This window comes from Phascolarctos cinereus, unplaced genomic scaffold (assembly GCF_003287225.1).
Source record: "Phascolarctos cinereus isolate Bilbo 61053 unplaced genomic scaffold, phaCin_HiC Scaffold_4;HRSCAF=312, whole genome shotgun sequence".
In the NCBI taxonomy this organism is placed as follows: Eukaryota; Metazoa; Chordata; class Mammalia; order Diprotodontia; family Phascolarctidae; genus Phascolarctos; species Phascolarctos cinereus.
Genome location: NW_027555847.1, coordinates 622318379 through 622340246, shown reverse-complemented (window position 1 = coordinate 622340246; position 21868 = coordinate 622318379).

The following is a 21868-nucleotide window of genomic DNA, read 5'->3' as shown; positions in this document are numbered from 1 at the left end:
TATATAGAAATGTAACTTATCCAATAGGGAAATAGGAAGGAAAGGGGATAAGAAAAAGGAGAGGATGATAAAAGGGAGAACGGATTATACAGACCTGGTAGTGATATTGCTGTATCTTAAAGAGATCAAAGAAAAAAGACAAGGACCTATATGTACAAAAATATTTGTAGCAACTCTTTTTTGTGGTGGCAAAGAACTAGAAATTGAAGGGATGCCCATCAACAATTGGGGAATGGCTAAACAAATTGTGGCTTATGATTGTGATAGAGTACCATTGTGCCATGGGAAATTACAAGGGGGGTAGTTTCAGAAAAACATGGCAAGATCTTTATGAATGGATGCAATGTGAAGTGAGAAGAACCAGGATATCATTGTGCACAGTGACAGCAATGTTGTAATGATCAACATTGAAAGACTTAGCTATTCTCAGCAATACAATGATCCAAGACAGTCTCAAAGGACTCATAATGAAAAAATGCTATCCATCTCCAGAGGGAGAACCAATGAATTCTGAGTGCCAACTGAAATATTATTTTCTCACTTTATATTTCTTGCTTTTAAAAATATATATACAGCTAACATGGAAATATGTTTTACATGATTCCACATGTATAATTGATTTATTGCTTGCCTTCTCAGTGGGTGGGGGAGGTTGTCGGGGAGAGGGAGAGAGAGAGAGAATTTGAAACGCAAAATTTAAGAAGGAGAGAATGCTTAAATAAATAAATAAATAATGAAATTTAAAAACAGGGAAAAAAAGGAATAGTTATAGAAATTAAAGGAAAAAACCCAACAAGTTCATGGCCCTCAGGTTAAGAAACCGTGTTGTAGATGAAGTCTGACCAAAACAAAATAGAATAGGGTAGTCACTTCTAGTGTATAGAACACTGGGCCTAGAGTCAGAAAGACCTGAGTTCAAATCCTGCCTCAAGTATTTATTAGCTGTATGACTCTGGGCAAGAAACTTAACCTCCCTCAGCCTAATTTTTTTTTTTTATCTCTTAAATGGAGAGGGATGGACTTAATGCCTTTTAGGGTCCCTTCCAACTCTAAATCTATTGTCTTGTGATCCTTTATTCTGCCTAACTTAATGAAATCTTTAAAAAAAAAGCTGATTGTTTTCATAGCATTTTCAGGTTTTCAGACGCTTAACTGATAATATCATATCTGATCCTCACAATAGCCCTGTGAGGTGGGCAGTACTAGTATTATCCCTATTTATTACTGATAAAACTGTAGATTTCAGAGGTTCAGTGACTTGTTCAGGACTTCTAGCTTAGATGGAAGCTTGGAAGGACCAGGAGGAGCCACGACTGAACAAGTCGGGTTTTTTTTTGAATTTTATTAATTTATTTTGATTTATCAACAATCACTTCCATATGTTTTTGAGTTTAAAATTTTTCTACCCCTTCCTCCCCACCACCCTCCCCAAGACGGCACACAATCTGATACAGGCTTTACATTTACATTCCTATTAAACATATTTTCACATTAGTGGTGTTGTAAGTAAAAATTAAAACCAATAGGAGGAACCATCAGAAAGAGGAAACAAAACTCAACAGAAGAGAAAAAAATAGCAATTCAGCTTTCATAGTTCTTTCTTTGGATGTGGATAGCATTTTCCATCACAAGGCCTTTGGATCGTTGTATTGCTGGGAAGGGTTAAGTTTATCAATGTTAGTCATCACACAACATGGCTGTTATTGTGCACAAAGTTCTCTTGGTTCTGCTCACTTCACTCAGCATCAGACCATACAAGTCTTTCCAGGTTTTTTTGAAGTCAGCCTGTTCACCATTTCTTATATCACAGTAGTATTCCATTACATTCATACAACACAACTTGCTCAGCCATTCCTCAGTTGATGGGCGTCCTCTCAATTTCCAATTCTTTGCCGCCACCACAAAAAGAGCTGCTGTGAATATTTTTGTACATGTGGGTCGTTTTCCCATTTGTATGATCTCTTTGGGATATAGCCCTAGAAGTGCTATTGCGGGGTCAAAGGGTATGCACATTTTTATAGCCCTTTGGGCATAGTTCCAAATTGCTGAACAACTCTTTTATGACAGCAAGAAGGCCTTACTGGCCCTCAGTCCCTCCCAATAGTTTGGGTAAACAAGCAGAGGAGCCCTGATATCATGATCCCTATTTCTCCTCCATTCTTGCTCATTCTCCCAAATACGTAAGCTGGCTCTATCCTTGTTCATAGCTTTCCCTTCCCAATGCAAGCTCCTCCCTGTTGCGGGCTAAGAGGTTGAGAGGTTGTGACCCCTCAAAGACTGAATTACAGGATGGGTCGTCTGGAATGAATTCACTGACTCAAGCATTCTTTAAGCCAAGGTGGCAAAGTTTATTGTTACGCTTTTCAGTGGGCAAGGATTCTTAAAGGATCCTGCAGCCTTAGAGAGGTATAGTTAAAGTTTATATAGGATAAAATGCAATAAAACATGTGCCAAATATGCTAACTAGGGGATTCAGGGTGGGATTAGGGAGTGGTTAAGGAGTGGTCAGTTCTTAAAAGAACATGTACTTCTTGTACCTACTGCACAGGTGTTTTACCCAGAGTTCACTAGGAAAAGCCCACAAGGGGGGCCACATCGAGGTGTGGTTTTAGGCCTGCTACATCACTAAGTCAACTAGAGTTCAGGGTAACTGAGAGTTGTCCAGTCTGCCACCAATCAATGTCTTGTTTGACAAGATAGATGTAGGGAGTATACATGTGTCTTAAGTCTAGAATACAGTTAATGAGGAGCCCAGGATGTAGATAATAAGGTAGGGCAGTAGGATAGTATAGTAGTGGGTAAGAATGTCTTTATGACCCAGTGAAAAGCCAGTTTAAACTAATAAATCCTTCAGGCGCTGTTTGGAACTGCACCAGGGAGAGAGATAAGGGTCTTGCTGGGGTCTACTCATGAGTAATTGCTAGGCACAGGGTCCTTGGGCTGGGGAGAAACTGTCAGGAACAGTGTTTCTGAGGCTAGGGAGAAATTGCGGTTCAAGTACAAGCACCCAACTCAAGCACCCAAGCATAAGCACCCAAGCCCACATCACTCCCCAACCCTCATCTTATTGTACTGGCAGACAAATATTGGCTTCTCCATAGGCTGTTGGGTAAATGTGTGCTTTCCCTTTAATGTGGTACAACCTTGACTCCACTCATCTATCCATTAGCTCAATAATAATAATCATTAGCATTCATATAGTGCTTTACAAAAATAATCCCATTTGATCTACAACAACAGGACTGGGGGGAGGTATTATCATTATCCACGTTTCACAGATAAGAAAAGTGAGACAGGCAGAGGTGAAAAGATTTACTTAGGGGCACACAGTTAAGAATGCTAGATTTGAACTCAGGTCTTTCTGACTCCAAACCCAGTGCTCTATCCACTGTACCACTTTATTAAATACTTGGCATATGACAGGCACTCCACTTAGTACTGAAGGAGAGACAAAAATAGTCCATGCCCTATTGTAGGCCTCAATTACTCCATTTACAAATGCTTTTCCATTCATTCTCTTGTGCATTGTCTCTCTTGGGTCTAGGTAGAGGGGTGGGGAATCTGTGGCCTTGCAGGACTCTAGTCAAATGGCCACACTTGAGGACCTAGAGGCCACAGGTTCCCCACCCCTGTGCATAGTATCTTCTCCTAGGACTATTGTCTCCAGCCTGACATAAAAAAGGAGAGCTTAGGACTTATGCTGGCCTTTAAAGAAGGAACAGAATTGGACAGCTAGAAAAGGAGAAAAAGAATCCTGCTCCCATCCAATCCAGCAGGCTGTATGTTGCTGTACGTGAAGAGGAGAAAAGCATTCCAATGGATGTAGGAAAGCCGACCATGTAAAGGAAATTGTCACATTGACTTAAATAAGAGGAAATATTTGTAATGCTACTAATGAATCCAAAAGCAGGCAAAGCTCTCCCATTTACTACTGAGCTTAGCTTTTCAAGCCTGAAAACTCAAGTGAGGTGAGGGGAGGTATGGCAGGTGAAATGTGACAGAGTAGATTCCCTTTTTTCAGTGTGAGGTAAGAAAGGGAAAAAGGAAATCAAAGAAATGTGCTGCTAGCCAGTTAAATAAATATTCATGGCTAGGTGTTCTCATAAAACATACACGAAAGCAACCAGGAGCAGCAGTTCATGTATAATCAAAAGGAATCAGTGCTTCCAACAAAAACAGTACAGGGTTTGACTGAAGAAAAAGTTTGAATGTTAAGCCTCACAGGAAGGCTTTCCCACATACAAGAAGATAAATGCTAAAATGAATGATACATATGCATAAGCATCACTCAGGTAGAGAGAGATCACAGAGGTGGAGGCTCTACAGATGGGACTAAGATTGGACAGGCTCCAAGTTCCTAGGGTTGCAATCAGCTACAGTTCTCCTCCAAGGGGTGCAGAGAGCAGCAGCAGGGACCTAGCTCTTAGCAACTCGCACAGGAACCTATATAAACCATACGGCTGCCTGGAGCCCCTGACACTTTCAATCAGTGTATTCCTAATGCTCTGCTTCACCTAAGGATCTGGCTTTCTCTTTTTTCTCCTATAAGGGGATGGGGGGGCGGTGTGAGGGGAGTGGGGGTTGGGGGTTGGATGGGAACCCAGCTGTAATATTTGTGTAGTCCAGTGGTATCAAACTCAAATAGAAATAAGGATCCCTGCAAGCCACATATTGACTATGTTTTATTGTATCTTTTATTAATTTTGTTCATTTTGTTTGTTTATTTTAGTTTGGTTTGGGCCCATTTGGGGATTGTAGTGGGCCAGGATGCATGCAGCTAAAGGCATCTTTGACACCTCTGGTGTAGTACAATAGACTTTTCTTTTTTTGTGAGGCAGTTGGGATTAAGTGACTTACCCAGAGTCACGCAGCTAGTAAGTATCAAATGATCAAGTATCTGAGTCTGGATTTGAACTCAGATCTTCCTGCCTCCAGAGCTGGTGCTCTATCCACTGTGCCATCCAGCTGCCCCATACAATTGACTTTGAGTAAGTGGTCAGGGGCAGCGAGGGTGTCACAATGGACAAAGTGCTGGGCCTGCAGTCAGGAAGACTCATCTTCCTGAGTCCAAGTCTGACCTCAGACATTTGCTAAGCTGTGAGACTTTGAGCATGCCGCTTCATCCTGTTTGCCTCAGTTTCCACATCTGCGAAATGAGCTGGAAAAGTAAATGGCTCACCACAAAATCTTTGCCAGGAAAACCCCAAAAGTAGCCATGAAGAGTTGGATAGGACTAAACACCAAAAGTCACGACCAGAGCACTCACAGTGTCAGGTGCTGAGGGGAACACCAATACGACGTGGTCCTTTGAAATGAGAATTGACATTCACATAGCAATTCAATGCTTACAAAGCGCTTTACATACATCAACTCGCGGCGTCTTCAGAACAGTCCTATGGGAGATAATGAAGGCATGATAATACCCCCACTTTACAGAAAAGGAAACAGGCACAGCGGTAATTAGGTGATTTGTCTACCTGCACACCACAAATCTAAGTGGTGAAGAAGACCTTACAACTTTTTTGAAATGCTTTTGCCCCTCCTCCAAAGGGGCTTGGGGAGCTATGTCTGTGCAAACCGCCAATTCACTTCCAATGAGACTTCAGAAATAACTTCCTGGTATTTCCCAACCTCTATAAAGTCCTTAAGCTTTCCAAGTTCAACATCCTCTAGGCATAGTGAATAGAGCACTAGCCTTGAAGTTAGGAAGACCTAGATTCAAATCCTATTTTAGATGCATACTAGCTGTATGATGCTAGGCAAGTCGCTTAACCTCTTTTTTTTCTCAGTTAATAGCACCTACATTGTAAGGTTGTTGTGATAATTAAATGAAATAACAATTGTAAAGCACTTAGCACAGTGCCTAGCACGTGGTAAGCTCTATATAAATGTTAAGTATTATTGTTGTTGTTTTGGGGGATGTGGAATAATTCCAAGAACTCGTAGCTCTTTTGATTCATGTGTTCTTACCCACTTGGATTCCTACCCTTCTCAGAATAGCTCTCAAATAATTTGCCCAACTGTCATATAGGTTAAAATGCATTTGAATTTTCATTATTGAAAAGGGTAATGTAAGCTCCAAAGTGGTAAGCCATAACTCCTGATGAAGTTGAATTTTTTTTTGGGGGGGGGCGCTAGGCAGTGGGGTTAAGTGACTTGCCCAGGGTCACACAGCTAGTCAGTGTTATGTGTTTGAGCTGGATTTGAACTCAGGTCCTCCTGAATCCAGGGCTGGTGCTCTATCCACTGCACCACCTAGCTGCCCCTTAGAGTTGAATTTTTAACAAACACTCCTCACCCTTTTCTCTGTCATGCCTCTTTGTTTGAATACAGGAGAGAAAGAAACACCCAAAGGCCTTTATAGAAAAATTCTATCAAGCACTTTCTATTTCAAAATCACAGGGGAAAGAGGAAGGTATTGCACCATCTGGTAGCTTGCATAGTTGGTAGACACAGTCAGTTGATGATGTAAGGCTAGAAGAAACCTGCTGTCTAATATTTTAGCCCTGGAAAATCTCCCTGGGCTATCCATTAAGCCCAGATGCAACCAGAGTAACCAAGAGAGTGTAAACAGCTAGAAACAGTGAAGCTAGAAAAAAATGAGGTCTGTAAGACAACCAAGTCCCTTTTTATAAAAGTCTCACCAGATTGAAAGACCTAATAATTCTAATCTATGCAATAATCAACCATGATTCCAAAGGACCAATAATGAAGCATGCTACCCACCTCCTGACAAAGAAGAGAAGGACTAGATAGGCAGAATGTGACACATTTTGGGAAGGAATTTGTTTTGCTTGATTATACATATTTGTTTTGAAGTTTGTTTGCTTCCTTCTTCCTCCCCCTTCCTCCCCCATCCTGCCCTTACTGGGGTGAGGAGGAGATGGGAGGGAGAAGAAATATATGCTTGTTAATTTTTAAAAATTAATTTGTAAAAGTTCCACCAGAACATGAGATCAGCATGACCTCTGACCCCTAACCTTTATGGTAGCCCTCCCTCCTGCCCAGTGGCCGGAGCTATTTGGCTTTCTTTAACCCTTAAAGAGCAGGGAAACATTCAGAGGAAGAAGAGATATAGGCTGAAGCAGAAAGATGCTTTAGACTGTGATTTTACCTCTTTAAAAATTATGAAAAGATGACAATGCTGTATGAGCAGACATCCCTGCTCCGGGAACTATTGAGAGCAAGCAGCTTCGAGCAGAGTTTTGTTAGTGATTGAGAGGACAGATCTGCTATGCTAGTGGCCCAGCCATCACATCAAAGTCCATCTCCCAAGAGGCAAAGTCCTGCTCTGATAGGGCCCATTCAGGGCAGGACTAAGGCAGAAGATCATTTTCCCATGGTTGAGTCCTTGCCTCATGTTAAGTCTAGGCATCATCTTTGGCAATAGCCTGGGAAAAGAATGACCTGGGGCCGTTATTACTGCATGAGTCATAACTATAGTAACCATACTTTCCAAACCAAAAATTGGGATATATGGTCATAGGATCAAAGTATTAACCATTTTAGAGTTGGAAGAGATCTCTGAGGCCATATGGTCCAGTCTTGATTTTACAGATCAGGAAACTGAGGCCCAGACAGGTTGAGTGCTATGCCTAAAATCACACAAATGGTGGAAGATATTTAAACACCGGCAGTCTGACTCTAGAGCCAGTTGCTTTTCCTACTACATCATTCTGCCTTCCCAAACAAAAATTGGGACACGTGGTTCAGCAATTTTCCTTGTTACTGCAATTTCTTGAGCTTTTAATATTAACATAGTATATATATCATATAACATAATAACAATATATTAATATATTTAGTTTGTAGGCTTTATAAATTAAGCTAATATAGTAATAATTCAAGAGTCCCTATAGTTACCCATCTACTAAAGTCAGAGTTCATAAGCCCCTACTCATATATGAATCATTAATAGTCAGACAGAAGACAAAATTAGTCCAAAGCAAAGTCATTTTTTAAAAATGGCATAGCAATACAAGTAGCAATAAAACATTTCCCCTATAAACCTGGGGCATGCTCTCCCACAAATATGCTCATTTTCAGTTCTGAGAGTAGACATATGTGCAGAACAATCCCGGGGTATAGGCACAGAGGTGTACTCACTGTGAGAGACATATGTAGTAAGAACACATACCCAGAGAGCCAAATCACACCTCCACCATTGTTCAGCTGCTATATTTTCTAGTGATATCATCACACTGCTGTGTCCTAGTCTTGAGCCCCACGTAGGGGTGTTCTGGTAAATGTTTACTGATCAGCTCTACAGAAAACAATTGTACACAACACTATTGCTACTTTCTCCATCATTTTCTTAAGTTTAAAAAGTCAACAAAGCAAGGAATCTAAGCACTCATATATAGTATTTACTGATTTTAGAGGTATAAATGGTCACACTGAAAATTTTGAGATGGCTCCCAGACATCCCTATCTGTAAGTCTCCCCCAGGGGTATATTCTCTGCCAAATACTATTCTGCAAAATGCTGTAATTCTAGACTCATATTCTTGTGACTGAGTTGTTTAGCATAAGTCATTTTTCTACAAGTTGTTTTTCAATACAAAGATAAAGTACCTGTGTGGCATGATATAGTAAATGTATATGTGTATATTTGTGTGTGTGTGTGTGTGTGTGTGCATATGTGTGTGTATGTGTGTGTGTGCATATGTGTGTGTATGTGTTCTTAAAGAACTGATAAACACATGTGGACCTTCCAAGAAGATTGCAGATTGAGGTTATTGCACCCTGGGAGGTGGGTACTATTATTATCCCCATTTTACCTGAGGAACCTGAGGCAAACTGAGATTAAGTGACTTGTCTGGGGTCACACAGCTAACAAGTGTCTGAGGCTGAATTTGAACTCAGGTCTTCCTGACTCCAGGTCCAGCCATCTAACTACTGTGTCGTTTAGCTGCCTTTGTGTTGAGCATCACATGAATACATGGGGAATTTATCAACTAACTTATTTTAGACTAGACCTATGGAGCTTCTCTCTGCTTTGTGGAGGCAAAGAAAGAGGAGCTTTGTCTTTTCCATCTCTTGACATGAAACACTCCATTTTAGATCTAGCTCTGTTTGGTGTAGATTGAGCAATCTCCTGTGTTTGAGTTTACTCCTGTTTCCCTTTGTTCTGAAAGACTGTGCGTGGAGAGACAACTGCGGAAGAAACATATTTTTCTGCTTCTCTCAAGGAGGCTGACTTTAGAGAAAATGATCACTTTGTCCTGCCTGAAAAGACAGTAATAGACAGCTTTCAACAGTAAATTATTCCCTTTGAATATAAAAAGTTTGTTATCTCCTTAGGCTGTAAGATGCTTTCCTGTGTCTGTGCAGGGACCATGCTGTAGATTGCACACCATAGCTATATCTTGGGTTGGGAGCTGGGGTGGGGAGGTAAGGAAATACCTTTGTTTAGTGTCCTTCCTATAGCTTTATGTCTCTGAATAAACTTCTCAGGACTTGTTGTTCCAAATTGTTTTCTTGTACTGTTTGTTTTTACTAAAACAACTTCTGGCCTCAGTTAAAATCCTTGGGTATTGAAATGTCACTCTGACAAGAGGATGTGCCACGGTCTTTTAATTCTAAAGTCAGAGGGTTTTTGTTTGTTCATTTGTTTTTTAGTTCTCTTAGAAATGAAGCTGGATATAGTGCTGAGCCTGGAATCAAGAAGACTCATCTTCCTGAGTTCAAATGTGGCCTCAGATGCTTGCTAACTGTATGACCCTGGGCAAATAACTTAAACCTGGTTTTCTCATCTGTAAAATGACCCAGAGAAGGAAATGGCAAACCACTCTAGTATCTGAGCCAAGAAAACCTCAAATGGGGTCACAAAGTTAGACATGACTGAAACGTCTGAGCAACACTTTTATTTGAGCTTGTAGTGAAAATAAATTTTATTACCTTAATAAGATAGTAGAAATAAGTTTGTTGACTTAATATAATTGATTTCATTTTGTTGTAAGCCTTCATTTTGTGATTGAGCTGTTTCAAAAAAGTTTTTCAGTACTAAGATATGCAGTTGTGTGGAATGATGCAGCAAACAATTTGTATTCTCAAACATATCTGCCCCCTTTGATGAGACAGATTACCAATGGAAAAAATATTATAAACAGCTTTATCAGTAAGTTGTACAGTAAACTACAAATCAATTATGTAGCAAACAATTTAGGAACACCCATTCCGCAAAGTATGAAAGACCACCTGCGGTCCTGTTTTTATCTCAACCTGTTTTCTAGGTGGATCTAGGACTGGCTCCTGCATTCTTCACCCTTGATACTCAAGCAGCCTGTGTTCCTCTGAGGGCAACGCTGACCAATAGAGACATGCCAGATGACCATTTTGGAGGGAGAAACATATGGCCTCTGGCTAGGCAGAGAGGAAACCTGGACTTGAGTCTGGTATGAAATAGGCTTAACAGAACCTCTAAGGTGCAGGTTGGTGGTCTGTCTTCTTGGAAGGTCCACATATGTTTATCAGTTGTTTAAGAACACACACACACACACACACACACACACACTATATCATGTTTACTATATCATGGCACACAGGTACTTATCTTAGTATTGAGAAACAACTTATAGAAAAATGACTTACTCTAAACAACTCAATAACAAAATGCAGGCTTAAAACAAAATAGAAACATTATTCCTTATTCCTGATATCTTATTAAAGGGATAAAACTTATTCTCACTACATAGCTCTAGAATCAACATCAGCCTTCGGTGGGGAAGGCAGTAGGAAACTCTTTTAGCATTTTTCCTTTATGGAGTGTCCTATCTGTTTCTTTCTAGAGTCTAAACTAGAATGTATTCTATGTCCAGGATGGGAGCCATTGCCCCAGACATCAAACTAGTTAGGACAAAGAACAGAGTCCTCCAACTAGTTAACATTCCCAGACATAATCATTTCTTTAGACTAAATTTACTGGTTGCTGGGTTTGGGTGTCAGTGGGCAATCTTGTTCTAGCTTAAAGCGAGCATTCGATACGCCTCTGAAATGTAGTCTTTGCTTAAATTGAAAGCTAGAATTCTGGCTTGTGTCTCTGATGCAGTAACTTTGATCTGTAGGAACCTTGATCTTGTTCTTGCCTATATGCTATGCTGCTCATTTACATTGGTGCTGCTCACTCACGGACAGGAAGGGACACTCACAGCTCTTTTCTAGTTCATGGGAACAACCCTCTCTACTTTACCTCTCCGTCTCTCAATTCCACTTTGAATGACCATGAGCCTAGTGAGGGCATAGCCATATGTTGTTATCAAGAAATCATTTTGGCCTCAAAGCTTTCTGAGAGATGTATTCCACTGGAAACGATCCCTTAATTCAACAGACAGGTCAGACAGACAATAGACAGATGGAAACATTTACTAAGTGCCTTCTATGTGCCAGGTACTGTGCTAAGCTTTTGGCAAAAGATAGCAGAGGCAAAAGATAGTCTCTGCCCTCAAAGAAGCTCATGATCTAATGGGTCAGTTACACAAGAATTGAGTAGTCCTTTTTTCTTTCCATTGTTAATTAATATCATCCCATCCACACTGAGTAATTGTCTTCTTTGAGCCTTCTCTTTTCTTCAACATAGCTTAAAAAAAAATGAAACCTGTTTTGTCCTTCATTCCTCATGAACCTCAGTTCCTTCTGAGTTTCCTTCCTCCTCGTGCCTTTATACTGTTTCCTTCTCTTGCTTCCTCCTATACTGTATCAGTCAGTCAGCAAGGTCAGTCACCTGGCACTTACTATATACCAGGGGTGTATAGGATGTTCAAACAGGACTAGCACCTCTGGTGTGAGGGCTTGCTGAGTCCTTCTCAGGGCTGCTCATCCACCTTTGATGTACATCTTTCAGCCAACTCTCACCTATGGCTCCAAAAAACTATAGCATGAGCATGGCCACAACCTGGCAAACCACCTTAGCAGGTGGGCTAAACCAGGTTGAGGGTCACCCACAGGCTTCAAACTCATTGGTGAGTTAGTTGTCTACCCCAAGCATGGGAAGATTTACCCTGGTGCAATGGGGGCTGAAGTAGATGCTGTGGAGCGTTTAGAGCATGGTCAGACATCAAAGATGCCAAAGTCATCTACTGCATCTTTTCTCCTGCCACTGGTCTTTGATGACTCTGGAAGAGAGTGAGACTGATGACTTTATGCAAACTCTATCTCACTTAAATCCAATTCATGGGCAAGTCAAGATATCACCCTCTGATGAAACTAGTATTTTTCAAAAATGAAGGACAAACAACTATGTGCCAGGCACTGTATTAGATACTGGAAATAAAAAGAGGAAAATGAAATAGTTCTTGCCCCCAAGGAGCTTATAGTCTATTGAGGGAGTCCATACGTCTTTTCAAAGTTTAAGCTATGGGGCAGCTAGGTGGCGCAATGGATAGAGAACCGGCCCTGGATTCAGCAGGACCTGAGTTCAAATCAGGCCTCAGACACATAACACTTACTAGCTGTGTGACCTTATGCAAGTCACTTGACCCCACTGACTAACCAAAAAAAAAAAAGTTTAAGCTAATTGGTTAAAGGAAGCATGCCATAGTGGATAGAAAGCTAACCAAGTCAGGAAGATCTGGAGTCAAGACCTGTAAAACATAACTGAATATGTGATTCTAAGTAAGCCACTTAACTTCTCAGTGATCTAGGAAACAATTGTTAAGACTATGAGTTATAGAACAGGTGCTGATTTGCACTGGTGGGAGATCCCTCACTGGGAGTTCTTTATACTAAGGAAATGACAGGTCTCAAATAAGTTAGTTGATAAATTCCCTATGTACTCATATCATGTTCAGTACAAGGACAGCTAAATGGCACAGTGGATAGATGGCTGGACCTGAAGTCAGGAAGACCTGAGTTCAAATCACTTAATCTCTGTTTGCCCCAGGTTCCTCAACTATAAGATGTAGATAATAATAGCATCCACCTCCCAGGATTGTTGTGAAGATCAAATTAGATAATATTTGTAAAACACTTAGCATAGTGCCTGGCACACAGTAAACACCTTTAGGTTAGCTATTGTTATTATTATTACATAATTCCCCATTATGTCTTCACTGGAGTTGCGTCCCATGTACTAAAATTCTTCAGAGTAAGTTGGCCCATGAAGGAGAGGGGAGTTTTTGACAAGGAAACTTGATGGACACAAAACAATTCCAGTGAGGGGGGAAAAAAAGAGGGAACTGTCAAATTACCTGCTGTGGATGTGCAAGGAATTTATTGAACATAGATTTTTATTTTAAAACCCAGAATGAGCTGAACCTGTCAATGAATAAACAGTTTCCAGATACTGTCTCTCTGATAGCACCTTGGACTTCTCTCTTTTTTTTTTCTTTTTAAAAAAGTTTTACTGCTGCCTTTTATTTTTATATCTGGAAATACTTTTCTTTATCATCCCTCTCCAGTTAAACCCTCCCTTGCTACAAAGATAAACACACACAGATTTCCCTCTTGTGTATAATCTATCTATCCACACACAGAGCTCCCTCTTGCACGCACACACACACACACACACACACACACACACACACACACAGAGTCTTTTCTCAATCCTCACTCTCCTTGACCTCTCTGAAGCCTTTGACACTGTTGATTACCTTCCTCCTTTTATGTTTTTGAGACATCACTCTCCCCTGGTGGTCCTACTACCTATCTGACCATTCCTCGGTCTTCTATGTTGGATCCTCATGAATATCATGTCCACTAACCCTGTGTGTCCCATAGGGCTGCCCTGGATCCTCTTTTCTTCTCCCTCTATACTACTTCACTTAGTGATTTCATCCACTCCCATGAATTTAATTACCATATCTATGCTGATGACTCTCAAATCTAGCTATCCAGCCCTAATTTCTCTTCTGACCTCCAGTCTCACATCTTCAACTGCCTTTCAGATGTCCTGAAGTGGATATCTAGCAGACATTTTAAATTCAACATGTCTAAAACAGAATCCATTCTATTTCTCCCTAAACCCTCCTCCTACCTTTCCCATTACTGTAGAGGGCAACACCATTCTCCCAGTCTCTCAGGCTTGCAACTTAGGTGTCTTCCTCAATGCCTCACTATCTTATACTCTCTATATCCAATCTATTGCCAAGGTCTAGTGATTTCACCTTTGCAATATCTCTCAAATAAGCCCCCTTCTCTCCTCTGACAGTGTTACCGCCCTAATGCAGGCCCCCATCACCTCATACCTGGACTAGCCTGCTAGTGAGTCTGCTTGTTTCAAGTTTCTCCCTACTCCAATCCATCCTTCATTTAGCCACCAATGTGATTTTTCCTAAATCGTAGATCCAACCATGTCAGTCCCCTCCTCACTTAACTCCATTGGCTCCCTATCACCATTTAAAGCCCTTTAAGACCTAATCCCCTCCTATTTTTCTAGTTTTCTTAGACATTACTCCCCACTACATACCCTTCATCAGTGACTGGCTTCCTTGCTATCCCACAAACAAGACACTCCAAATCTCAGCTGAGGGCATTTTCTCTGGCTGTCCTCCATACCTGGAATGCTCGCTCTCTCTCTCTCTCTCTCTCTCTCTCTCTCTCTCTCTCTCTCTCTCTCTCTCTCTCTCTCTCTCTCTCTCTCTCTGTCTCTCTCTGTCTCTCTCTCTCTCTGTCTCTCTCTCTCCCTGTCTCCTCATCTCTGCCTCCTGGCTTCCCTGGCTTCCCTGGCTTCTTCCTAGTCACAACTAAAATCCCACCTTCTACAGGAAGCCTTTCCATACCCCTCTAAATTATCGTGCCTTCCTGTTCTCATTCACTTTCTATTTATCCTGTATATATTTGTTTGCTTGTTGTCTTCCCTCCCAAATCGTGAGCTCCTGGTAGGGAATATTTTTGTCTTTCTTTGTGGCCCTAGATTGGCACAATGCCTGTCACTTAGTAGATGCTTAATAAATGCTTTTGATTTGATTGTTAAAGCAAAAGATTTTCCTGTAAGAATAGTTTCAGGAGTGTTTAAGTCCTGAATGAGCTGAGGCTGGCAATAAGTAGCCTCTGGTTAGTTATTGTCTTTCTGATGTCACACCTTAAATCCCCATCCCCCTTTTTAAAAAAAGTTTTATTGTTGCCTTCTGTTTTTATATCTGGAAATACTCCCTTTTATCATCTTCACACCACTCCCCATTAAACCCCTTCTTGTAACAAAGATTTTTGTTAACTTGTTAACTTAAGAAAAAATATCTGCTACAGTGACAATATAGATGATAGATACAATATTCTTTCCTAGTAGTTCCCCACCTCTCTTCTGAGATGGGGAAGGTATATTTCATTATTTGTTCTCTTGTAACCTTAGTATTTTTTTTCCTTCCCAATTACTTAGCAATCTTTTCATTTACATTGTTTTAATCATTGCCTACCATACCTTTTTTCCCAGTGCAGCTATGGCCTGAAACCCCATTGACTGCCTCTAATCAATATATTGGCCCCATTCAACTAGTATCTGATGATTCCCTGAACTTGGGGTCCTTAAAGAACTTCTAATGGTTAGTTTTTCTGCTAAAGTCTGAAAACCTATTTCATAATTACAGATTTAGAGCTAGAGGAGACCTTGAAGGCCACTGAATCCAATCCCATCATTTGCAGACGAGGTAACTAAGGTACAGAGAGGTGCAGATTCAGGGAACAGCTAGTATGTAGTCTATTTTTGGCAAGATTATAGAGTTTATGAAGATTAATAATATGAAATAAAGAAGTAAAGGCAGATTGGAGTCAAATTTTGGGAGGCCTTTATTGTCAGCAAGGGAATTTGTATTTATCCTGTTCTTAACATTTGTGGTATGCGTGTGTGTGTGTGTGTGTGTGTGTGTGAGAGAGAGAGAGAGAGAGAGAGAGAGAGAGAGAGAGAGAGAGAGAGAGAGAGAGAGAGAGAGATAGGGAGACAGAGAGAGACAGAGACAGAGAGACAGACCTTTTTGGCAGCCTGGTGAAGCCTATTGAATCCTTTTCACAATAACATTTTTAAGTAAATACAATAAAATACATAGAATTACAAAGTAAACCATTTATATTTGAATAGAGTTATCAAAATATTAAAAAAAATTCATGCACCCTAGGTTAGTAATCCCTGTCTAGAAGAAAGAGAGGAGAGCCACTGATGTTTTTTGACTGGAGAACCAGTGTGGTCAGATGTGTTCCTGAAAGATTATTTGAGAAGAGAGACAATAGATTTAGGAGACCAATTATCAGGCTTTACCATTAGTCCAAGTGATAGTGAGAGAAATTATTATTTCTCTCTTATATTAATAACCAATTATTAATTGAGATTGAGTTTTTTCTTTCTATTTCCTCATTCAGAAATCAACCCTTGTAGGTTAATACAGATGGTCTTTGAAGTATATCACTGACCTTGCCCCAAAATTAACCCAACTACACCAGCTTATCTAGGTGGAATTGTTATCCCAGCCAACTAGAAGAACCTTACAAAGAGAATCTAATATAAGTGAATTCCAGCCCATTGTGTTTTCAGGTTTGGATTGCCTGAGGCTGGAGGTGGTCTGGGAATAAATGACATAATCAAAGTCTTGTCCCCCAATTTCTCATTAGAATAGAGCCATCTCTCATTATAATATTAGTTCTCTCAGTAATTGTTAACCAATAAGAGTTGATTACCACCTGTCAGGAACATCTACTCTTCCAACGGCATGGAAGCATTGAGAGGCCCTCTCCATGATTGGTTTTTAGTTTACAAGAGAAGGCCAAATGACTATCCTTTTATTAATTATTTGCTAGCCATAATTAATTAAATAATTAATTATCCAAAAACTAAGTCTCTCAAACTTTTCATTCATCGCATGGGTGATGAAATCTTGTATAAGAATGGAGAGAAGGCAACAAGTCAGGGGGATACTGTGGAGGTAAAATTGGCCGTCCCTGCTTATATCAGGAAAATAAAATTGGCCGTCTCCTCCCATTGCTATGGTGACAAATGATGAATTTCAAAGAGATCATCCATTGGGTGGGAGAGGAGGAGATATCATGGATATAACATCATATGCCAGGGCAGCTAGGTGGCGCAGTGGATACAGCACTGGACCTGAGTTCAAATCCGACCTCAGACCAAACACTTAGCACTTACTAGCTGTGTGACCCCGGGCAAGTCACTTAACCCCAATTGCCTAAAAGTAAAAAAAATTAAAAAAAAATAATAGCATATGCCAGCAGGTAGGTTATTGTCATCTAATATTATATTATCTAAACTGTTTAGGAAACATACTTGTCCTTTACTAACTTTATCAGCCTGCATTTGGCAGATGTGTAATGGACATACTTAGATAGCTTTGAGATTGCTAAATACTCATTCAGTCTACTTGGATTAGTTTCAAATGAACATGTCTGACATAGTCATTGAAGCTTAGAGTACTTGGCCCACCAAAACTATCCCTGTGCACATATCAGTCTTACGGTAACAGAAATAATATTCCATGACAGAAATGGGCCAAATGTCCCACTTTCCCTGAAAAATATGAAATTGCTTTCCTTCTTAGCATTCATGCTCTTAGTTCCCATAAATACTACTATTTATCTGTTCTGCAAATAAGTTCTTTGTGTAAAATAGTCCCTCCTAAGCTTTTTGGAAGCTCTGTAAGCCCTGGTATTGTCCTCTCCCTTCACTGGGGACACAGTAATAGCACTGAGTCCCTTCTCTTGTTTTTGATGGAAATTCTAATATTATTATTATTATAGATCTAAAGTAATTTTGACATTGTCATACTGGTGCAATAGGGTTCTGAAATGTCACTCCCCTTGGGAGGGGAGAGGTGTAGACTGAGGCATTCTAGTTGAACTCAGAAATTGTCAGTCACATCTGCTCTGCAAATGAAGTGAGAATAAGATGTGTCCCTCAGATTATTATCATCTCATCTCATAGCAGTACAACAGATTGCCCGTGACAAAGGGCTGCTGGCCCACGTTAGTGCCACTAATGACTGGGGCAAGGGAGCTGTTGTTCACTATGGGAAGCCTGAGGACATCGGAATCCCATGACACTGGGGCCTGGATTTGAGGATTGCATCAAGAGGCTCATGCTGGTTTGAAGAACAGGAGCAGAGTTCCAGGGAAGAGGCATGATGACAATGGAGAAGCTGTGGGATACTGGCACTCAACAAGGGATGGTGGTATTGCAATTTACACTTGCCATTCTCAGACTTTAGAAACTGTAGAAGAAGACAACCCCAGTGGATTGACTACATGTGGAAAGGATTGGCAACCCAGTGCCAGAAGCTAGGCAAATCCTTTCATCTGAGGGGTATCTGCAGATTTCCATACTAGCTAGCAAGAGACCAAACTGAAAAGAGACAGAAGAACTGAATCTTTTTCAGTCTGACCACTCACATGCAGGAGGGATTGTTATCTACCTCCACATGATAATAATAATAACTAGAATTTATATGGCACTTTAAGGTTTGCAAAGCACTTTACAAATATTATCTCATTTGATCCTTACAACAGCCCTGGGAGGTAGGTGCTATTATTATCCATATTTTACAGTTGAAGAAACTGAGGCAAACAGAAGTTAAGTGACTTGCTCAGGGTCACACAGCTATTAAGTGTCTAAGGTTAGATTTGAACTCAGGTCTTCCTGACTCTAGGCCCAGTGCTCTATTCAGCTCTAATGAGATAATACATGTAAAGTGCTTTGCAAATTTATTAAATGTATTATATAAATATTAGGTATCATCATCATCATCATCTTTCTTATTCTTTTTCCTTTTTTGAAGATTGGGTCTTTCTATCTCAGGGTGGAAGTGCAGCAGCTACTCACAGACCTGATACAGCTGCTGGTCAGCACAGGAACTCTGACTTGATCCATATATGACTTGGACTAATTTGTTCCTCCTTAGTCACTTTGGTGGCTTACCATGTTGGGGCTGAACTGCTGAACTTAGTGAAGTCACTCCATCATCTTTAGCCCCACCGCTTTAGCTCAGAAATCCTAAAAGGACCCCTCAGGCTCTGCACCCTCCAGGAATATGAATTATAGGCATGTGGTACCATGTCTAGTTTGTTCTGTATTAATTAAATACTTCTAAAATTTCATTATGTTATTTCATTTATTTCATTTGTGATCTTGTAGGATATGTGAATCTTATACTGGAATAGGGATTCAAATCATATTTATATATAATTAGTATTACTCAAAATACTGAATACTGTATCTAGGGGTAAGTAGGGGTCCCAAAGTCAGTTGGCGATAGAGGAACATGCTTGGTTTATGGTGGCATAAGTAGTATTACTCTCATTTTAGAGATGAGGCTAAAATAAGTCAAATGACTTATGTAATGTTACATAGTTGGTAAGTAGTAGGAAGAGTCAAAGCAGTTGGATTTAGGCTATTAGAAGAAACTGGTAAAATATAAACTGGGATCCAGGGATTCTTGGTTTATATCCCTGAGGCCATATGGCAATAAGGTAGTACAGGCTCAGATGCTAACTTAGGAAAGGTCAAGGATCTATGTTTTACCTGAGGGTGGAACCAACCTTAAAAACTAACTCATGAATATGTTTTAGATATACTAAATAGGATAAAGAGAAATGGAACCATGACAAAGGTAGGACTTTAAGGAGCCAGTCATAAAGACTTTTAGGAGAAGGTTTCTGCGATCAGAGAATTAAAACTAGAAGGGACCTCAGACATCATCTGACACCCAAAGAGGTAAATGACTTTGTGGCCCGGTGGTGACCCAGGGTTCTCAAAGGTTATGTCGCTACAATATAAGCTCTGGCAAGTTGGAAACATTTCAAGAATGGTCATGCTTCTGGGGATGGGTTCTATATGCTGTTCAAAGACCAGCCTAGTAAAGATTGAGAGGTTTTGTCGTTGTTCAGTTCTGTCTGACTCTTCTTGACCCCATGGACCATACTCTCCATGAAGTTCTCTTGACAAGGAACTGGGGTGGTTTGCCATTTCCCTCGCAAGTGGATTAAATCCAGTAGATTAAACAGAGATTAAATGACTTGCCCAGGGTCACACAGCTAATAAGTGTCTGAGGTTGCATTTGAATTCAGTCTTCCTGTCTGTAGGCCCAGCACTCTAATCACTAAGCCATCTAACTGCCCCAGAAGATTAGCTACTTGGTGATGAATCCCTGGGCCACAGTAACTCATGAATAAAAACTACTAAAGCCTTGAGGCCTTGAAATCTGTGTCACTTGGGTGCAAAATGATAATAACATCCATATAACCATTGATTCTTTAAGTATTAAAGAAATTCTGGTACAGGGAGACATCCATGCAAAGAGGCTAGTTTATACACAACTGATTTATTCACATGTATACACAGTTCATAGTTACCAGACTTGTAGAGTATGGTAGGAGCCTTAGTGATATCTAAGAGATTCAGGGGAATTGCCAAGTGTGCTTACCAACTTCTGGTGGGTATAGTACGGAGTCTTCAAGAGAATTTCATTTCACTGCATTCTCTTATACTAAAAAATTCCACTTGGTGTTACTCAAAGTTCCTTTATGTCACTTCACTCCCTGTTGTCCACTTAGTTCCTTCTCAGACTTACCAAAGGCCTTGCTAAGAAGCAGGAAGAGACCATGCTCTACAAGAACATATGTCCTGGAGTACCACTATCTTGGTTGGTGATGGGTTCTCTAAGATCAAAATCTTCAGGAAAATTTTGACCCTCGTGCTTCACTTCATCACTATTCTGTGCCAGGCACTTATCCCTGCTCTCAAGGAGCTTACAATTTAATAGGAAGACAACACACAAAGGAATATATGCAAACAAACTATATACAGGATAAATAAGAAATAATTAACAGAGGGAAGGCATCTCTGCTACAACCTCACCAAATAGCTGCCTAGACTTCCTCTTCTCATCCTTTTCAGTTCTGGAACCATAATCAAATCAACCTATTTGTCTCCCTTGATCCCTATCACCATCAGGTTTCATAAAGGGAATCCAATTAGACAAGGCTAGGTAGTAGTTCTGTTATGTCTTGATGACCGTAAGAAAAGAATGGGAAGAGAGGGGAATTGGGGGGGATTGGGAAGGGAAAGGAAGGTTAGGGGAAATTACCCTACATAAATAGCGTATACAAGTAGACATCTATACAAACAATAAGGGAGGGGGGAACAGCTGACACTTGAACCTCAATCTCATCTGAACTGGTCAAAAGAAGAAAGAACACACATACAGAATTGGGTACAGAAATATATTTCATTCAACAGGGAAATAGGAAAGAAAGGGGAGAAGGAGGAAGAGGGGGAATTAGAAGGAGGGTAGATTAAAGGAAAGATTAGTCCTTAGCAAAACAAATTCTAAGGATGTACAAAAATATAACTCTTTCTGAGGTGGCAAACAATGTAAATCTGAGGGAGTGCCCAAAAATTGGGGAATGGTTATGGTATATAAAAATGAATACTATTGTGCTTACATTCAAATATGGTGAGATGATACATGAGTCCCCTTTGGAATAGTATTGTGTTGAACACTTTATCAGTGTAATGACCAACCAGAATTTCAAGAAGATTAATGATGAAACATGCTACCCACCTCCTGATAGAGAAGTGAAGGACTCAGAATGAAGAATGAACCAAATATTTTTTAGGACATGGACAATGTGGAAATTGTTTTAATTGATTATTTGTGTTTATAATAGGGGGGAAAGTACTGGTTTATTTAGTAAACCTGTGTTTACTAGATAGTGTACTTATCTAAAGAAGCAAGGCATCTTGAGGAAGAGACAGGAGGGGGAATATGGCCAGAAAGTTAAACTGCTGCCACCACCTTGACTATCACCTCCTTTACACTTTGGGCCTGGTTGAAATAGTCCAGCATGCTGAGCCCAAGAGCACAGGGAATAGAAATGTACCCCCACATAAGAGGCCCTGCTTTCAGCTCAGCCTGGAGTCACCATAAAGGTGAGTA